We start from the raw sequence: 21,978 nt of genomic DNA on the forward strand, positions 1-21,978 counted from the left end.
TTTAGAAACTCTAGGAACTTGAGCAGCACTCAAACGCCGCTTCACTTTCTCGATAAACTTTGGTACGTTAACGATAACACCAATCTTCAAAAATTGATGACACGCCTTTCGAGAACAAACACCTTCCTTGGTCGTATGTGGGTGGAGGGTGGCACAAAATTCAAGGTAACGTCGACACGGAATCGAGGATCGGGAAACGGAAATCGAGGTATGATGGCACGATTATCGAGGTGGATCGAGGGTCGGATTCTTGAGGTTTAGAGAGATGCTAGAGAAAGAGAGAGAGAGAGAGAGAGAGTTGTACTGAAATTGGGTGTGTCAAATGGAGATCCCGGACCTGCTATTTATAGACAGAATTTGGGATCCCATCGCGGTACGCGACGGAGTCCTGGGCACCCGTCGCGTTGCACGACGTAGCACAGATGAATCACAACATAGGTCTGCCACGTGTCGCCACGTGGCAGACGGTGTGCCACGTGTTGACACGTGGCGGCCGATGTGCCACGTGTGGCCACATGTCGGGACACATGGCAGGCTTGTGCCAGAGGTGTCAGGCCACTTTATCGCGGTACGCGATGACGTAGGCTCAACAGTGATCGCGTATCGCTGTTGACTCTTCTAGAACCTATTTGACCAAACCTGTCGCGGTACGCGATGGGTTCGTCTTTTGTCCCGTCGCGTATCGCGTTAGGACAAGAAAGTAGAATTTTCACTTTAAACCCTAAGGTTTGGAATTTGACATATTTAGTCCCTTAACTTTTAGAAAGATTACATTTTGAACTCGAAATTTTCTCGATGTTACATCCTCCCCACCTTGAAATAAATCTCGTCCTCGAGATTGCTTTACAAGAACAAGTGGGGGTATTTCTTTCTCATTTCCGATTCAATTTCCCATGTATATTCGGGCCCTCTACGCGAGTCCCATTTGACTCTCACAATTTTCAACGTCCTTCTTTTTAATTTCTTTGATTTCGAATCTTTAATTTGTATTGGACGTTCTACGAATTTTAAATTTTCATTTATTTCAACATCTTTTATGGCATTGCTAAGGATTCATCGGTTAGATATTTACGCGTATTCGAAACATGGAATACCTCATGTATCCCTTGCATTTCCTCAGGCAGTCGCAACCGATATGCAACAGTGCCGATTCGTTCAAGTATCTCGATGGGTCCAACAAATCGAGGACTTAACTTCCCTTTCTTACCGAAGCGAACAAAGCCTCTCCAAGGCGAAACTTTCAATAACACTTTGTCACCAACATTGAACTCCAACGGCTTACGACGGACGTCAGCGTAACTCTTTTGGCGATCACGTGACATCTTATGTCGTTCTCGGATTTGAAGGATTTTGTCGGTGGTTTCTTGGACTACCTCGGGTCCAGATAATTGATTTTCTCCGGTTTCAGACCAACACACAGGCGTTCTACACTTTCGACCATACAACGCCTCGAATGGTGCGGCTTGAATACTTGTGTGATAGCTATTATTATACAAGAATTCCATTATGGGTAAGTGGTCATCCCAACTTCCACCTAGGTCAATCACACAAGCTCGGAGCATGTCTTCCAACGTTTGAATCGTCTTTTCGCTTTGCCCATCGGTTTGCGGATGATAGGCGGTGCTAAGGTTTAGTTTTGTACCGAGTGCTTGTTTGGAAGCTTTTCCAGAAATGAGACGTAAAACGACTGTCTCGATCAGAGATTATAGATAGCGGCACTCCATGCAAAGCAACGATGGTGTTTACATAAATGCGCGCTAATCTATCCATTGAATACGACTCATTGATAGGTATGAAATGTGCAGACTTTGTTAGGCGGTCCACAATTACCCATATAGCATTGTGTTGACGAGTCCTCTTTGGGAGTTTAGTTATAAAGTCCATGGTTATTAACTCCCACTTCCATACGGGAAGTTCGGGTTGCTGAAGCAATCTGAAGGCTTTTGGTGTTCAGCCTTGACTTTCAAACATGTTAAACATTTCGCAACATGCGAAGCGACATCCCTTTTCATCCCATTTCACCAATAGTTTGATTTGAGGTTGTGGTACATTTTGTCGCTCCCGGGATGCATCATGTACTTGGATTTGTGAGCTTCGTTCAAAATTTTCTCTCGCAAGTCCCCAACGATTGGTACCAAAATTATATTACCGAGTCTAAGGATACCATCGTCGTCCTTGACCAGTGAGTCAATGGTGCCGTTACGTTTCTAGTCAGAGATTCGGTTTTCAGCGATTGCTTGAGTTTGGGCAGACTTGATTTGTTCGAGGAGATCAACTTGGAGTTCTAGCCTCAACGCTTGGACTCTTTTTGGCTTTTCGTGCTCCTTACGACTTAAGGCGTCAGCCACAACGTTGGCTTTGCCTTCATGATAAACAATTTCACAATTGTATTCGTTGAGAGTCTCCATCCAGCGTCGTTGGCGCACATTAAGCTCTTTTTGATCAAAGATGTGTTTTAGACTTTTGAGATCGGTGTACACGGTAAATCTTACTCCATAGAGATAGTGTCTCCATATCTTAGGTGCAAAGATTATGGCGCCTAACTCTAGATCGTGAGTTGTGTAATTATTTTCGTGTACTTTTAGTTGACGGGAGGCGTAGGCGATTACTTTCTTGCATTGCATTAGTACACATCCCAAACCAGAATGGGACGCGTCACTAAAGACAACAAAATCCTCAGTACCTTCTGGCAAGGCCATGATAGGTGCTTGGGTGAGTTTTTGTTTGAGTATATCGAACGCCTCTTGTTGCTTTGTTCCCCACTCATATTGGATGTTCTTGCGAGTTAAGGAGGTTAGGGGAACAGCGATTCATGAAAAGTTCTCAATGAACCTACGGTAATAGCCGGCCAAACCTAAGAAACTTCTGACTTCGGTTGGCGATTTTGGGATCTCCCACTTAGAGATAGCTTCAATCTTAGCGGGATCGACTTGAATACCGTTGACGTTGATGATGTGACCAAGAAATTGTACTTCTTGTAACCAGAATTCGCATTTTGAAAATTTAGCATACAATTTCTTTCTAAGAATTTCAAGCAGAGTTCGGAGATGGATTTCATGATCATCCTTAGACTTAGAATAAATTAATATGACGTCGATGAATACGATCACAAATTTATCCAAGTAAGGCTTACAAATTCGGTTCATCATGTCCATGAACGCAGCTGGCGCATTAGTAAGTCCAAATGGCATAACGGTGAACTCATAATGGCTATACCTTGTTCGGAAAGCAGTTTTAGGAATATCCTCGGATTGGACCTTGAGTTGGTGATAGCCGGAACGAAGATCGATTTTAGAAAAGAAGCTAGCATCTTGAAGTTGGTCGAAAAGGTCATCGATTCGAGGGAGTGGGTATCGGTTCTTGATTGTGACCTTGTTCAACGCACGATAATCGATACACATACGCATGGAACCATACTTCTTCTTGACAAACAGGATTGGTGCTCCCCAAGGTGACGAACTCGGTCGTATGAAACCTTTCTCCAGTAGCCCATCAAGTTGTTTCTTTAACTCCTTCATTTCAGTCGGCGCTAAGCAATACAGAGCTTTAGTGATCGGAGCGGTACCGGGAATAAGATCGAATCCTAAACTCTACTTCACGGTCGGGAGGGATTCCGGGAAGTTCATTAGGAAAGACATCGGAAAATTCGGACACTACAGGTACGTCCATCATCTCCTTTGGATTTGACTCTTTAGTGACGTAGGCCATGAATGCTAAGCATCCTTGATTTAAACATTTGTTAGCCCTAATCATGGAAATTATGCTAATTTGGCCAGCGTCTTTGTCCCCTTCAATTCGAATCGTTCGTTTATCGGGGGCTTGAAGTTCAACGGTTTTGCTATTGCAGATGATACGAGCATGGTTATTGGATAACCAACCCATACCAAGTACAATATCAAAACCAGCAAGTGCCATAGGTAAGAGCTGGATAGGTAAGATATAACCGGCTAAATGAATTTTTCCGTTTTCAAGGGCTTCGGAGATCTTAACGATTTCGCCACTAGCAGTCTCGACGCTTAGAGTTTTATCTAATTTTGTTAAAGGTTCGTTTAATAGACTATAAAAACTATAATCTATGAAACTTAAATTGGCACCCGAATCAAATAAAACTCTAGCATAGGTGTCGTTGACTAGAAACATACCGGTAATGGTTTCCGGCATGTCAGCGGCTTTCTTTGTGTCGAGTACAAAGACTCGCGCGTTTCCCTTCTTATCTTTGCCACTTCCACCCGCACCACCAGTCGCGGGTTTGTTCTTTGGGCATTCGAAACTAAGATGACCCATCTCCTTGCAATTGTAGCATGTCATCTTTTTCTTCCAACAGTCAGCTGCAGCATGACCTGTACGATTGCATGATTCACAAACCTTAGGAGGCGGAGTGAAGCTGCATCGACCCTTGTGATACCCCCTACATGTTTTTCATGGCGTGGCGTTGGGATTGAATCAACTTTGGTGTTGGTTTACGCCTTTGCCCTTGAAGTTGGTGCTTCCTCCAGGTCTCCCTTGGGTTGTTGTTGTTGCAACCTTCTTATTTTCTTCTTTGTTGCGGATCATTCCGCCCATCAAATAACCAGCTAACTCCATCGCAGAGTCAGTGGTTTGAGGTAAGTGAGACCTCACCATATCGCGGATTTCCCACGGCAGTCCCCAAATGTATCGGGTAACCTTGCTGGATTCCGGATTTACCAGCTGGGGAACCAGACGACAATATTCGTGAAACTTGGTGTTGTATTCACGAAGGTTCGTTCCCACGACCTTATGATTGAGAAATTTAGTTTGGATCTGGTCGGTTTCATGCATGGGACAAAACTTTCCCATCAATAAAGCCTTGAACTCATCCCAACTTAGATTATACATCATCTCTCTCCCCTTGCTCATCAACATTGTATTCCACCACTCGAGCGCTTCTCTCTTAAACATAAAGGCAGAGTATTGAATCTTCTCCTCGTTCGAACACTTGCTCGTGATAACAATTGTTTCCATCTCCTCAAGCCATCTCACAGTTGTGATGGCTCCTTTATCACCGTGGAATTCTTTTGGTCCATAGTATTTGAAATCCTTAAACGAACATCCCCCAATCTTGAGCTTCTTGAACTCTTGCCTAACACTTCCATCGACATTTGATTCATGAACACTTTCTTCGTCATGAGTCGGTTTTGGATGGGATTTCACGGATTTTCGGGAAGGATTAACGGATTGGGAATGTTTGGATTGCCTAGATTAGGATCTAGCTTCGGATTCTTCCCTAACAACGTCTTTTACCATCTTTTGTACTAAATTTTTATATTTTTCGGGGATTTCTTCTTCTTGATTACCCACGGGGTCTTTCCCCTTTTCTTTTCTTATTTCTTTCTCTTTTTCTTTTCTGGCATTATCGTTGTTGTTGCTTTGTTCAGACATGTTTCATTTTCAATATTTCTTTTATATCTGAAATTTTAACAATGTTTCCCTTATTAAACACACACATTTTTATTCCACACTTATATATATATATATATATATATATATATATATATATCGCGAAAGGATATATATATAATTTATTATACAACATACATATATATATCGCATGATTGATATATATATATATATATTGATAGACCTATCATTACACAAAGACGTCTATACGTCTTTTATTACACGATTATTCATATAACATATACATGACATTAACACACACACAAAGTCTTCTTGTCGCATCCATCATCATCACTGCTTTAATCCTTCAAAAAATTCCTCACAACTTTTGTTAATTTGTTACATTTGTGAAGAAGCGTCTTTCCCGTTTTCTTCTTTTTCTTTCCTTCCTCGTCCATCTTCTTCCTCCAATCGTCTGTCTCATGCAGAGCGCGGTCCAAGTTCTCTTCATATGATTGCGGGACCGTGTTGGGGTATCCATATTATGGCGGTGGGTCGCGGTAACCCAATGTCACCATTTCATAGTGATTCATTGGTTCTGGATATGGAACGTCGGTCATGTCGGAAGAAAGGTAGAAGAAAGCTTTAGCAGCTTGGTTCTGTTCTCGGATCTCATCAGCTTGCTCTTGAATTGATGGAATTTCTCCTTGGAATGGTGGGAAGCTTGATGAAGCTTGGTTCCTGAGAGCTTCGAGATATTGTACATATGGATCCACATAACCGTAGCTCGGGTTTTGGAAAGTGAGTGATCCATCCATTGATGTTCATATTTCATTGGGATTATCGGGATGCTCTTCTTCCGGTTCCTTTTCAGATTCTTCCTCAGGGTCTTCCTCTTCTTCGGGGTCCTCCTCTTCTTCGGGCTCTTCTTCCTCTGGTTCCTCCTCTTCCATGGGTTGAGTAGTCTCTTTCGCCATTGATGGCATTCGAAAGCTTTCATAGGACATCATCACCCTCATTCTTGGTTTGCAGGATGTCCCTTTATTATTGGTGGCTTGAGAATTGACTTCGTTCATGGTGGAGCTCCCAGTATGCCACCTTCGTGGATCTGAGTGGCATTGCATCCAGTCGGAGGATGGGGATCTTGGTTCTTCCTTTATTGGTCGGTTTGAGAGGAAGGCATAGGACGGGTGTGGATTTGGTAGGTATCCGGTTGGGTAGTACTGTGGCACTTGTGATGGTTGGTAGGTGGAAATTTCTAGTGGATGGTATGTCGGTATTTCTAAGGGGTGGTACATGGGCATTGTTGGTGGGTGATAACTTGAGTGTCTCGGGGGTTCAATTCTTTGTTTTGGTGGACTATCGGGAACGTCTATTGGATGGTGTCTGCTTCCGGGGTAGTACACAGGTTTGGTTAGATCATGCTCTACATCTTGATCAAAGAAGGCTTCATAGTAACCATCGCTCATGTTGTCCTCGGCAAAAGGTTCAGCAATTCCGGCTTCCTTTGCCTCGCGTACAAAATTATCCATCATGTTCTTGAACGACATCTAACAATTTGGGTGGTTTAGAATGATAAGGGAAAGAAAAGGTTACCGGCCGATCTTATCCCTAAAACAAGTAATCAATTATTTCCTATACTTGAATCGAAGCTTGGGTATTGTTTTATGATACCCAATTCGCTAAGATCGATGGCTCTGATACCAACGCTTGTCACACCCCAAAACACGGCCTAGGAGTGCGACCAATATTTGGTACAACATTAGTAAATAAATCAGAGTTACGTTATATTAGCGGAAGACTTATAAACTTGTGGATTAAAATTGTAATATTACAAAAGACGGGATTTATAAAAGTTTCCCGTTTAAGTTCAAAAGATTACTTATGTTAGTTACAAACCATCGTTTTAATATATTAAGTTTATACAAAACAAATCCGAGCCATCGGATTTTTATAGCACTTTGACATTCCACGCGCTATCCTTGTTCACCTGCAAAATGTAAGAAAATACGTCAGCAACGAATGCTGGTGAACACGCTGACGCTAAAATATTTTCTTTTATTTTATTACCCCTCGAGACTACACCTGCCTCGGCCCATCGTGGCTTAGGAATAACAAAGTCAAATCACATTTATAAATTCAAGTCTCTACTCTAGGTCACCTCAGCAAACACCGCAGCGTTCGACTTAGTTAAGTACCCGTAAGTATACACAATGATCGTACTTCCCGCGGAAAAGCGTCCTACGATCAGGGTGGTGCGATGTGCCCATCGCGTACAATATGTAAGGATCCAGACACATGTATACCACAGCCTGAGGGCTAGGTTTATACTCTCATTTATAATGGTTTTAGGGACACGTAGTCCCTTGTAATCATTTTCATATAACATGTTTGACTCATTTGAAAACAAGTTTAAAAGTTTGGGGGCGTATTCACCTTTTCTCTTTGGGATCGGCTTCACTCACCGTCCGAGGGTCTTTCCCTTTTATCTCGCACCTATAGTACGAGTATAAACATTTGTTAGTCGGATATACAATCCGTCTTAAGACCTTTAGTCTTATTTTATAACTCTACCTCGATGAACCTTTAGTTCATAAATCTCTTTTACTTGAAAACCTTTAGTTTAAAAAGTAGTTATAAACCTTTAGTTTATTTATAAAAACCTGACGTTTCTTCTTTTCAAAGAAACGTATTCTTTTCTTTTTATTATTTAACAATACTCATTATTGCTTAAATAATAATTTCATAACAAAGAATATACATATATACTTACACTCATATATAAATATTTACAATTCAATCTTATTTTTCTTTTCTTTGTTATGTTTATTTCTCTTTTATCGAGGCATCGAGTATAACCTCGACTTAAGGCTTAAGCCTTTAATATAATATTATATTATATTCATTTGTCGTTACGCCTAACCTTTTTGGCGTTTAGAAACTCTAGGAACTTGAGCAGCACTCCAACGCCGCTTCACTTTCTCGATCAACTTTGGTATGTCGACGATAACACCAATCTTCGAAAATTGATGACACGCCTTTCGAGAACAAACACCTTCCTTGGTCGTATGTGGGTGGAGGGTGGCACAAACTTCGAGGTAACGTCGACACAGAAATAGAGGATCGGGAAACGGAAATCGAGGTATGATGGCATGATTATCGAGGTGGATCGAGGGTCGGAGTCTTGAGGTTTAGAGAGAGGGAGAGAGTTGTACTGAAATTGGCGGCCGATGTGCCACATGTGGCCACGTGTCGGGACACGTGGCGAGAGGTGTGCCACGTGTGGACACGTGGCAGGCTTGTGCCAGAGGTGTCAGGCCACGTCATCACGGTACGCTAAGGTTTGGAATTTGGCATATTTAGTCCCTTAACTTTTTGAAAGTTTACATTTTGAACTCGAAATATTCTCGATGTTGCCCCCGACCCCTATACCCTGGGAGGGAAGCCGTGAACATTGAGTGGTGGTATCGGTGTTTATTAAATTATTTTGCAGCGGAATATTTCATCAGAACCGTAGTTAGGAAAAATGATCAGAGTTATAAAAACACCATAATTATTATTATGATAAACCGGGAATTTAATCCCTTTTTGATACAAACATAAGCTTTATAGGGTTAAACCCTAATTTACAAAACACGTTTCTTTATTCTGGTGACAAGCCAATTATTTAAGCCGGAAGCCCGCAGGCATCATTTCTTTGTCTCTAACAAGTCACCTGAAATATGTTTAAAATATTTGATAAGTACATTCATTTATAAATGACACATTATACAGTTACAACATTAAGATGTTTTTACACCTGCCTGCTTACAAATTACCGAAAGGTACTTGTCACTCGACTGTATTTATGACTGTGGTCATATTACTTACTGGCTAACACTTGTCCAATAAGTAACGTGTAATAGCCAGTAGGCAAGCCTTGTATACAAAACCCCACAATACCAGTAGTAATCATTCCGTAAGTCTACAGAGACTTAATCACTGTAATGTATTTAAAATACTTTAAAAATCTATTTGAAAACATTTAGACCATCTGCCATGAGTTTTATAGGTTTTGAAATCATCATGACAGTGTCGGAAAAATAGTTGCCTCATGTAAATGTAAGTGGTACAAAAATTCAAATGTCTCACCTTGCAAGTTTACAATTAAAGAAAACGCCTCTTGGTATTAAGCACCTAGGATAAACACAATGTAGTATATCTAGATTAGTATAAAACCAATAATCATAACGATAATCACGAGAGTGGAAACTTTACACGATGGCATAATGTCTTACCTTAATAGGCAGAGCTTTCGGATTCGTGTATATTTATTTCGATCGGATAGGATATCGTTACGACTCGGGTATTATACTCTTAATATGTATGTGTGTGAGAATTCAGAGAGAACAAAGCTTTTGGTGCAAAGAATGAATGTCCCGTTCTCAACCTATTTATAGCTGATTTTGGAGCCCGTCGCGATACGCGATGGCCATAGGCAAAAGGGCGTTGTGTATCGCGAAGAATCTTATAGCTTTGCCTAATAAGCCCTAGACCTGCTACGTGGCACGTCACTTGTCCCGTCTGAGTAACATCCACGTCGCGATACGCGATGTGTCACCTTAATAGGTCATCGCGTATCGCTACGTCGCCAAGTTTTTGGATAATGTTACACGTCATCGCGCTATGCGATGAGGCTAATCTAAACCCGTCGCGTATCGCGACGGAAGGATGTGCAAAGTGCGCCATCAAAGCGCCACATTGCGCCCATCTCACTTCGCCCGTGCCCGTGCGCGTTCGGGTGCTTCACACCCTCCGCTAGGACCACTGGGTGTGATATGTCTTGAAAGAACATTAACATATGAGTTTTCTTTCTTATAAAGAGCTCACTAGTTTTGTAATTTAGTGATGTGGGAGAAGGACTTATAATCCTATTTATATCATGGTGGAATCTTCACCTTTTCTTTCCTCCACCAATCTGGGATGGAATTCTCCTTTTTTTGTTCCTTTATTATTTTTTTTATGGTTTTTTTATAGAAATAGAACCCGAATATCAAGAGAAAAGTTGAATCAGTTGATTCGACCCGCTCTGATACCAAGTGTAGGTCCCGAAACCGGATCCGCCCACGAACGGATTTTGTTCTTGATAAGTGTTCAAGAGACGTGCGGTAAATCAAACGATCGAACAAAAATATAAAGATAATAAGTATAGTGAACGACCCTGTAATTGGTTAAATGATTAATACGTTAAACGAACCGACCCCACCTAAGGTGAGCTCCCCTTGGGAGGATGATTTACACCTAACAAACACACACATAAATTGAAAACTAAAGTCCTATTTATAACTAAACAACATTTTAGAAGTTTTCCCGTTGAAGTTAAACGTGTGTCGAAACTTTCGTCTCGGATCCGGAATTCATGTCAGCTTAAATTATTCACTTGACCATTAATATGTAACGGGTTTCGTAATTTGATATCGCACGTTATAACTTTTTGGCCTTACAATGATTAAAAGACGTTTTCATTGATGAAAAGTTACCGCTAATGAAGATTAAAAAAACTTGTTACTAGAACAAAGTCATCTGTTGATAAAGATCGATTGTGACAATCTGAAAGTTGTAACGTACACAACTTGTGGGTCGGCAGTGGCTAGCTCATAGCCGAATTGACTCACGATCACTCCTACCCTTAATTGAAGAAATGATGCCACAGTAGTTTAAAATTTCATAAAACCTGACCTAAAATATCAAAAACAGGTATTTGGTTATTGAATTAACAAAAAAGAAATAATAAAAATAAAAAAATTGTATGTGCTGTGGGGAAGACAACTCCAAACATATATAACCTTCCCCCTTAAATCATACCCATAAATCTTTTTTCATTATTCTTTGTTTTAGGTAATAGAATAATTTGCTAATCCAGTAATTAATCCACTAACTTTTTTGTCTTTATATTTTTCTGAAGAATAAAATTGCATAAAAGTTGAAATAGTAAAAAAGAGTGAGGGCTCTCCGACGGTCATTTTTATTAAACTAATAAATACACATGTACCCTCGAATATAGCCGACACCCGACAAATAAAAAGTAACTAGATAACGCCCCGGGCGAAAAGGCTAATTGCAGTAACACGAAAAGGCTAATTGCAGATGTTACTGATTGCCAAACATTAGAATATTTACATTACTGAAAGTAGCATAGGGCAACAGTTTTTAGCGTCATCCCGACATTCATATTACAAAAAGTAACTATTTAGATGGTGGCTGCTAACGGTCGCTGACCATCGTTGGTGCGAAGACTATTATGGTGAGAAAATTGCAGCCACGTATCGGGTGATCTGTAGGTGTTGCTATTTGGTAAGTGAAGCTTATCTGCAATATAAGGTGTTATTAGTTTTAGGCAGTGTTGTTCGTCAGAGTAGTTGGCAGCCAAATATAGTTGTTTTGCTTACCTTCGGTTACCCAAAAAAAATAGAGTCGCGTTCAGTGATATTACTCGTTGTTTCCCTCCGGTGGAGACGGGTGATGGCCTGCATTTTTTGGCGTATGTTTACCTATGTTGTTTGATAAAAAAAAGGAAACAAATTATGTAAATGTGTTGTGATATGGGTACCTGCGATTTGTTGGTGGGGTCTCTTTTATGAGTTTTTGGCGGGAGTTGTTGGTGGCAGCTGTGATGTTTGTGTCTCGATGTTGGCGGTCGTCGTGGTTGGCTCTGAGATGTGTGTGACAACACACGTGTCTGGTTGTCGGTTGATGTCACGGTGTTTCTGAATTCCGAATCGGTTTCTGGTTCATATTAGTTTTCTGAATGATTTTGGACAATCGTCTGGGTCTGGGTATCCGTGTCGCTTGATGAGAGCTTCGCAGATTTTGCCAACCAATTTAGCCATTACGTTGTCGAAGAACGTTGCTGTTGTTTTGCCTGTATGGTCCTCGAGGGTTGCAGACACGCAGTACCTGTAGTTGTGTGTGATGAGGTGTAGATGTTAATATGTATGATAGTTAGCTATATTTTTATGACGTGCTAACCTTGGTATAACGTCTGTCACAACATGGTGGTAGTAGCACTTGTAAAAATCCTTTGCTCTGCCATACCTTTGCCTTTGTCTGAATTTGTTGCTTCTGTTTTGAAGGCTCTACCGGTACACTGATTACACGAGGTGTAGTACCAGGCTTTATTTTCACCAGCAATGATGTCTGTTATGGTTGCGTCACAGTAGAGATGCTTACGCTGTGTGAGAGTAGATATGTAGTGAGCCGTGTATTTGCATTTAAGAGAAGGATGTTGACTTACCGTTGTTTCTTTTTGAACAGATCCATGGCTATGGTTATGGTTACATATAGCTCCTGTGCATTTTGTGCCTGGCCAGCAGGCATTGTAGGGGGTGGGTAGTTTAGCTCTTTGTATCTGAGTATGCCATAAAAGAAGGAAATAATTTAGTTAAATGTTGTGAGAGCTATAGATTTTGTGAATAAAGATGTAAGATATATATACCTGTTGATTAGTTGTGGCAGCTCAGGGATATCTCGGTTAACAAATATGCATGTCGCTGGGGTTGAGCTAAGCTGCATCGCTGGGCTGAGAGAGTAGCCTATGAATTGCTGCACTTTTTTTGAGGTGACAACGACAACTACAGGTGGTTCCGTGGCTGGTATTTTTGATTCGTCGAAGTTTTTACGTATTTCAGGCCATAAAGTCACACGTACAGAGTCGTTGCTATTTTGTGCAAAAAAGTATGATGAGTGGTGAGGGTTTGTAGTAGGTAAGAAATCAGGACATTGTTTTTGTGTAGATGAATATTAATACCTGTCGTTTTTCAGCTCCAGGTAGGCCTTCCTTTTGTTTTCAGGCTCATCAGAATGAAGAACAGCCATAAGGCAACCAATGTAATCTGGTGTTTAAATGTTAGATTAGTATGCATATAACAATAATGTCAACAGCAGTTGTCCATCGTGAACACAACAATGTATGTGGTTTGTGGATATGATGGCAGTGTCGTGAAAAAAATAATAAGTACCTGTTAATAGGTCTTTCTTGTCTACACGGGTTGTCAGCTCGTCTCCCTCAATTGGAATTGCCTGTGTATAGTTTGCTAAGATGATGGATGCATTGCAGTCAACTGTGCGCATAGTATATTATTTTCCAGTGCATATGTAATTCTGAATAGAGTAGCAGTGGTTTAGATGGATACATTTGGTAAGCCCTTCTATGTTTTTTGCGGCTGTGGCAGCCTCTATTGCGTCTCCCTAGAAACGTGTCTTGTTATTTATAACATAATGAAGCAGCAGTTATGGCTGGTGATATAAAGTATGCTTACCTTACTATCAACTAACAGGAAGCATGTTTCAGGGCGTTTAAAAGGTTGCCGAACAATCCTGACCTCGAGCGGTGACCCGTTTGTGTCGTCGCGTATTTCGGCGATATGCTGGATATTCATGGTTGGCGACTGCAAACAAAAGAAGGCAAAGCAGATTAAAAAAAGGCTTACATAATTACATAGTACAGGTAAAAGAAATCCCCAGTACACATCAAGGAAATAACTTTATTTTTTTTTCTCGTTTGTTTGAGCATAAAGTAAATTTCTTTAATCACTCAAGGTTTTTTCTATTATTTTTTCTTTATGTTTACTCTGTTTTTATACCAACTTTGACCCCATTTTTCGGGTTTATACCGTTTTTTTAACCGACTGCTTTTTAATTTTTTATTGTTCATTTTGTTGTCTATGGGTGGAATAGTTTTTAAACGCATGCTTGTGACAACTGACACTCAGACTCACTAGTTAAAAAAACCTTAGGACTGACATAATAAGTCACAAACGGCATGATTGTTAAACAATAAACATGACCATTACATGATATGTTAAATTAAAATATTTGGGTATGCGTCAAGTTTTGTTTATTAATAACTAGGTGGCATACCCGGCGCGATGCGCCGAGCTGATGTTATTGACAGTCGTAGAGCATATCAACCCATGTGGAGCGGCTGCAAGTCTAGGTGAATTCGATCATTCTGAAAATAAATCAAAACGAAATTTTGTTAATGGTTAAATACAACAAATTAATATAACAAAAACTGCGCGTTGTGGTGGCGAACCGGAAACGAATTTGATTGGTACTAGTTACGGTACCGAAAGTAAAGCAACAACATAAGTTTGTCTACACCATATATACAACAAATTAACATATTTAACCAAAAAATGGAAAACAAAAACTAAGGTGAACAAAAAAACCACATACTCGATGAAAAAACCCCCAAAAAAATTTACAACATAAATCTGCATTACGGCGAACTAATACAAGTTCGGTCGGTATCGACGGTAAAGAAAACCAACATGTTATGGTGACGAACCAAGAAAAATACTTAACTCGTGCATTACAAGGAAGAACTAATACGAATTCAGTCGTATTGACGTTAATTATTAAGCAAAAATTAATAAATAAAAAAAGAAAGAAAGAATAACTAACATATGAATCTAGTCCTAGAACCAAATCACCGATACGCTTGAGATCACCAATATATTGAATATTAATCTAGTTTTAGAACCAAAATAACTAACCTCAGCAAGTAGTATCACAAAATAAAAACTGAAAATAATAATAATAAAATAAGCTGGAAGATAACCGCCTAGAATTGAACCTGCACAGAAAAATCAGATAACCATTTAACAAATAAAACAAAACTGCCACCCAGCCAAAGCTTTAATATTGTTTTCGTTTGAAAATATCAAAATAAATATCTCAAGCCTAATACCTATCTGCTTCATGAATGTATAAGACTTAAGAGCAAGCCTGGAGAAGCGCTTAATCCCGTCGCTTCGTCGCTCAGTCTGTTGCTTCTTCCTTTCCGGCTCTTTAGACCAATACCAATTCCAGGTGCGTATTCCATTCGTGCATCTGCAGTTTCCTTTTCTTTCTACTTGCTCTGTTCCAGAGCAGTCCTGACTTTGATGTAGTATAGGGAATTCTAATAAAACAGAAAGAGGAGAAAGCGCCATAGTGAGAAAGATAACCGCTATGTAGCCAAGTCAAAGTACTAGAAAGAGCACTATACAGACACTTCTTGTTACTTGACCAAATCACAACAAACAAGAAATACTAGGAGTCACATGACATTTTTCTAACTAAAGCCAAGCTAAGCTAACGGGAGGGAAAGGCCCCGAAGCAAGGCAAAAATCGAGCATCGAAGTGAGCATATAAGAAGAAGTGCTTAAAACTAAGTAAAAGGCGACCACCTTCAACATGGATTACTTTCTGGAAGCAGGCTATGCCGCCACACCTCCCCTATGAAAGAGGGCTACGCAGCTGATTCGGTTAATCCTAATATGATATGCAATTTCCATCTCTTCTATAATCGACACTATGAATATCATAAGATAAGAAAGCTGCTAGCAGAGGGTGATCGTGGATTGGTCAAGTTCCGTGTACTGATTCTCCTTGATATTGGGTTGGTGTTCCGTTAACTATCCTAAGAGTGTAGTGTGGTGGTTGGGCCTACCCATAGAGGAAGGAGTTGGTAGCAGACAAGTCATTCAGAAATGAAACTTCCATGGCGTAGATTGACCGTTCACGAATCTGTCTTGAAGAGCGAGATCATTATTGTATAGATAAGGTGCCTATCTTGACGCGGGTACTTCCAGAATGAGATAAGAAAAGCAAAGAAGGGGCTAGCTTTGCTCGGTTTGTAAGCAAGTTGAGTTCGAGTTTGACTCTTGTTTGACCTAAATACTCAACTCATTTTACATTTATGGATGCTCGGTTAATTCTTACTTGGTTTATGAATATAATGTAATAAAAGACAATACAAAAAGTAAAAATTGTATTATAGAAGGTATTTCAACAACAATTGCGCCCAGTAAAATCCCATCCATAACAAAAATACTAGTGGGGCCCGTAGAGCATGGGATATAGGCAAACTTTATCCCTAACACTAGGGATATAAGGCTGCTTTCAAAGGCATCTCAACTCCCTACATAAAAGATATTTATTTGAATAAATTCAGATAAAGTGAGTCCGGTGCAGGCCGGTCCAACAAAGTCGGTTCAGTCTCTGAACTAGTCACCGGCGTCACGGGAAGTTTGACAAACTCGGCGGTCTTCATAGACCCCTTCTGGAGAATTTCCTTCAAGATCATCTCTGCATAATAAGGGAAGATGAAAGAAATAACAATGGGTTGAAGACCTCGATCACCCCCGAACATTGTTGGCCGGCTAGAAGGATCCGGCCATATTTGACTCATCCCGGCCATATACAGCAAAGGTTCAGGGTAGGTCATAGCCTCTGTCGTGTTATCTACAAGCAATTTATACAAACCATCCTGGTTCATGGGAGGACGGGGAGCTAGGTCATGAATAACAGAATCTACACAGCGACGGCTGTGAAGGCCAGGAGCGAAATTGGAATAAATAAAGAAAAAGCTATTCTTCCAGTCTCTTGGATAAAACCCAGTGGGTATTTTGGAATAACAAGGCGGTTGCTTTTCCATCGGACGACGCTCAAAGGTGAACCAGTCACCGTCGACTTTCAGAAGATAGAATCGCCGGAATAAAGGCACCGTGGCAAAACCCTCCATGGCCCGACTGGAGAGCTCAAAATGAGTTACCCGTAAGAAGCCCGACGGGTGAACCTGTGAAAACCCTAGCTTGTGATACTTCAGCAACGCCGTTTGAAACTCGGTGAGAGGATAACGAATGTTAGCACATTCCAAGTTTTTAGTGTACAGCGTAATAAGATTAGGGTGGCTGGTGGTCATCTCATGAGGTTTGGGCAGGATCGGAGACAACGATAATGGAATATGATATCCCAAACATAATGTTAGCATTTTTCTTGTGTAAGGACGGAAGTGATTGAGGACATACCCTCACGACTCATGGCGGAAGTGAAGAAGATGTAATGTAAGGGTTAACGAGCACTAACCTGACGGGAAAATGGTAAGAGGAAAGGACTGCCGGAATTGAATGAATCGTCGAAGTGTGATAAAGAAATAAAAAGAGAAGGGTAAGTAAAGAGTTATGGCGATGAGATGTTTATGCAGTGAATAATGACGGCATGGGAAAGAGTGTATATTCAATTTACACCACACATTTTACCGCCTCTGTATCGTGGATCGAGGCTGGGCCGAGTCATGTGTTGGGCCAGAGCCTAAGTGAGAATGGGTTTCGTTTATAACATGGGTCCATGAGTCATTTATCCAAGACAAGAAAGTAAGTAGGAGAAAGGGGATGACGGGCTAGAGTTTAGTCCATTATCCTTGTCATAAATAACAGGGATAATAGACTGGGGGACTTGAAGAGACTACCTCATATTCGACCCCATAAGGCCCAATAAATAATGGTAAGATAGGCAAGCCCAAGAAGCAAAGCCCAGTCCAAGGATAACTAGTGCACACCAAGACAAGGACTGGAGTCAACGAGAGACCAATCACTATTGGTCTGGAGGCATACGTACTCCTGGAGGAAAAGACATGTCCAATAGATAATAGCGAGCCTCCTGAGCTGGAGCATACGTACTCCTGGAGGAAAAGACATGTCCAGCAGATAATAGCGAGCCTCCTATTGAAGTAAGAGAGGCAGGGAAAAAACCACTGGACAATAGGCTAAACCCTAGATTTAATGGTCCCGGGAAAGATTCCTCCGGGACACTATATATGTACACATTCTTATTGTAATATGCATGTTCAATCAATATGACGGAAAACTACCAATCACCGACATATGGTTATCCTAGGCTAAAACGAATAAACAAGACTTCACACACACACACACTTCCAATCCTAGAATAATTCATTTGAGGTCTCAACAATGGCGCCATTTGTGGGACCCGTGTAAATAGCAGTCCCACCCACAGTTTTAGACAAGATGACCAGCCTGAATCCAGACGGTACACCGTCGACATTCAAATCCATTTCCGATGATGAAAGTGCTCCAGTAACGACAGCAGAAGATGGAGTAATAGATCTGCCCAAAACAGGTCCTCCCCCAGGAAGTCTGCCAGAAACTGAAGGACTAGTAGTGGTCGAAGATGAGACGGAGGAAGAAGACCAAAAGCCAAGAGCTGAAAAGGGAAAGATCTCTGGAGAAAAATGGGAGATAACCCCCAAGTTCGTACAAGCTCACAAGGACGCACTCAAAGCGTGCCTAGAAGAGCAAGAGAAGAAAGAGAAACTCATGGCGGTCAAGACACGTCTATCGATCGAAACACCGGGACCAGAGGAAGGGGAGGAGCCAGTAAATATTCTAATGTTCTTTTGGAGTCCCTGGTCACTTTCCTTTCCTCTGTCAAGGGAAAAGAGAAGATATATTGGAATACATATATTGGAATACATAAATTTATATATATACATTTATGTCTAACATTATGCATCAAGGGTTGTACCTTACGCTTTCTAGGTGTGTACGTTTCTGACGTCATTGCCCTTTTCTGGTTTACTGCCAACTGTCTCTGTTACAATGTTACGTGTCTCCACCACCGTTGTTTATCTGTCTCTAATCTCTCTCTCCCTCTACACTTCCACTTTCATGGCTATCCTTTTCATCTGATATGGTTTATCTCATCTCAGACTCTCTCGGTGTTGTCGGATGTATTTGTGTTGTTGTCAGGTTCCGTTTATGAACCCTAGGCGACGGTCGCCACTTTGGTTGTCTGGGGATTTTTCATTGTTTATGGCGGTGATTTGTGTGTTATTTCCGGGCTCCACTTAGGAACCCACGGCGGTGGCGCATGAAACAATGAAAAAGCCCATACATCCAAAGTGGCGATGATGATTGTTTATGATCTGGAGCTACATGTGTTGTTGTCGGGTTCCAATTAGGAACCCTAGGCGACGGCGCGTGGCGGTGGTGATGGTGTTTATGATGGTGCCAGGTTTGTCTATGTTACCCCGTGCGACGGTTGCTTATGGTGGTGACAGAGTTATTTGCGTTTTGTTGCGTTGTTGCTTAATTTTCTGTCATTCTTTGTGCTACGCATTTCGAGGAGGTGCGTGCTTCTTTGACATGGTTTATGTTTTGGAAATCGTTTTGTGATTTTCGCATTCTATTTTATGTTAATGTATTGTTTGATGTTTGACACATGCCCTGATCCGCGGATTATCTGCTTTCGTACTGCTTTAGGTAGCATCATTGTCGTTTTCCCTACTACAATCTATTATATACAGCAACAATTTAGACTCATGCATTCCTTATCTCATGTAATTGTTGGTATCTTATTGTTTGATTCTTTGATAGTGGTAATTGATACGTGTCTGATGGTTTTTTTTTCTTATGTTAGTTTGTTATTTATTTTAGTAATATCCATTGAAAGTGTTAATTTAAAATGACGATTGTCATGCCATAGTTAGCAACATTTTTGACTCAGGCATTACTTATATAAGGTATAATATTATTATTTTGCATTCATCGATGATTTGTTTGGTTATGACCATTATTTTCCATGGTGGTTTCATTACTCTATTTCACCATAGTAGTCTTCTTTAGTTTCCATGTGTTAGCTTCTTTCATGGTGTGAATTGAAATATGCCTAATGCTTCTTCTTTTTAAATGTTCTACTTTCTATGTTTAGCATGTATTTTGTTATGTGGTGAACTCTTTTTGTTGTATTTACCAGGTGTTTGTTGCGTTATGTTCTATTATAGTGTTTTTTGATGACCAGTAACAACTTTCAAATGTTGTTGTCATATGCCCTTGGTCTTCTTTGAAGGTTATTCACAGGAAATCTGTTTTAAGGTACGTGTCATGCTGTTGAAATTTGGCTATTTTGATTGATGTAAAATGAATATGTGTCATTTGGTTTGTTTGAGTAATCATATGTGTTATTGGTTTCGGGAGCTTTTGAAACGAGTTTCGGGCAGCCTTAGGTCCGGGATTTGGAGCTTTTTATGGCTCACGCTTTTTTAATGATCTTTTTTATGGTTATGCCGGCGATGATAGGTGGATCTGGTAATTGGTCTATTTTTGATACTGTAACGAACGTAACCGAACAAGTTTCTTTCTTTTAGTTCTGTTACCGTAACGAACATCATGGAAACTGACCAAATTCACGTTGACTCACTCGCCTCAACGCCCGGGACTGACGTTGCTCGGGATTTACCAACACCCGATTTTACCGACTGACACCGCCTTATTGGCCCGCCTCAATATTTATATTGTTGGTGTTTTTGTGTTTGTTTTTGTTCCGCACCGTAATGAATGTAACCAAAAACGTAATGAACATGACGGAAACCGTCCAAATTTACATTGACTCATCTCCTCAACGCACGGGACCGACAACGTATAGGTTTACCAAAGCTCGAGTTATACCGACTGACATCATCTCATTGGTCCACCTCAATTTTATATATATTTTTTTGTTTTGGTAGTGTAATGAACTTATCCGAAACTGACTGAATTCCCGTCGAGTTATTGAGTTACCGCCTCAACGCCTAGAAGCCGCGCAACGCGCGGGTAAATTACTAGTTTAATATAAAGATGGAACTTATAGGAATATATATTTCAACTATTATATATATGACAAAGTAGACTTTTATTCACATTAATATATGCTTTTAGAGTATTGATTAATGTGGTTTGTTTGGTCCAAGAAGATATGCCTAGATCTCAATGAAAACCCTCCTACCATATCTTTAAATACTATTAAAGCAATACAATGTGGACACATGGACTTCTTCTAGGCTGTCCGCATGTGCAATCCAGTCAGCATGTTTCCATTCTCATGTGCTCTAATATTTTGCCACGTGTCATCAAACCTTTTTTTAATAAATCAAAAATTAGTTGCCTGGACTAGGATTCGAACCTGGGATTGACTAGGATTCGAACTTGGGATTTGAGCGAGATGAAAGTCTTAATACATAGCACACAAACCATCCGACTAAGCTATCTTGATGTCTTTAAGAATGAAAAATATATCCTATATATTAAAAATCACATTGTATTGGAAGTGGACAATGGAAATTAACTCAAAAATGGAAATAAATCCTATGTATATATGAGTTAATAATTCATAATTTTCCACCCTAAACATATTTTTCTCTCTTTCTCTATTAGCCGGATCTCTTTTCACCCTCTAATATATTCCGGCTACTCTAAATCTAGATTTGTATTAATCATTTTCCGGTAAGTTTATATTTTATAATAAACTTCTGATTGTTGGTATATGTATTTCCGGCAAAATTATATTTTCTTCCGGTTACTGTTTCCTCTAACCTTTTATCTTTATTTTCATTGTCAACTGATTTTATTAAAATCAGTTTAGGTTGTAAATCAAAAACGGTGATGAAGCTAATATGTGGACGTGTTTACGTTTTTCCGGTAAGTTTTTCTGTTAAGTTTTTCTGGTTACGTGTTATACCTATAACAATGGTTGTTTTATACTTATTTGAAGTTTTATATTTTTCTTTCCTCTCAAATATTCTGACTGATCTAGATCTAGATTTATATTAATCGTTTACCGGTAAGTTTATATTTTATAAAAAAATTCCGATTGTTGATATATATTTTCGGCAACATTCAAGAGATTTCGCAGCAGTCACACTTGTTTCCCCTTTTTCTTCTTCTAACCAAAATTCCCTATCTTCTGCCGAAACTTTAAACAATTCCTTGAGCCTTCGATTCGTATCCTTCCTATACCTTATCAAATCCTCAAACACAA

This window comes from Bidens hawaiensis, unplaced genomic scaffold, assembly GCF_021521415.1.
Source record: "Bidens hawaiensis isolate Kalapana, Puna unplaced genomic scaffold, B.hawaiensis_p1.1 tig00025838_1, whole genome shotgun sequence".
Taxonomy (NCBI): Eukaryota; Viridiplantae; Streptophyta; class Magnoliopsida; order Asterales; family Asteraceae; genus Bidens; species Bidens hawaiensis.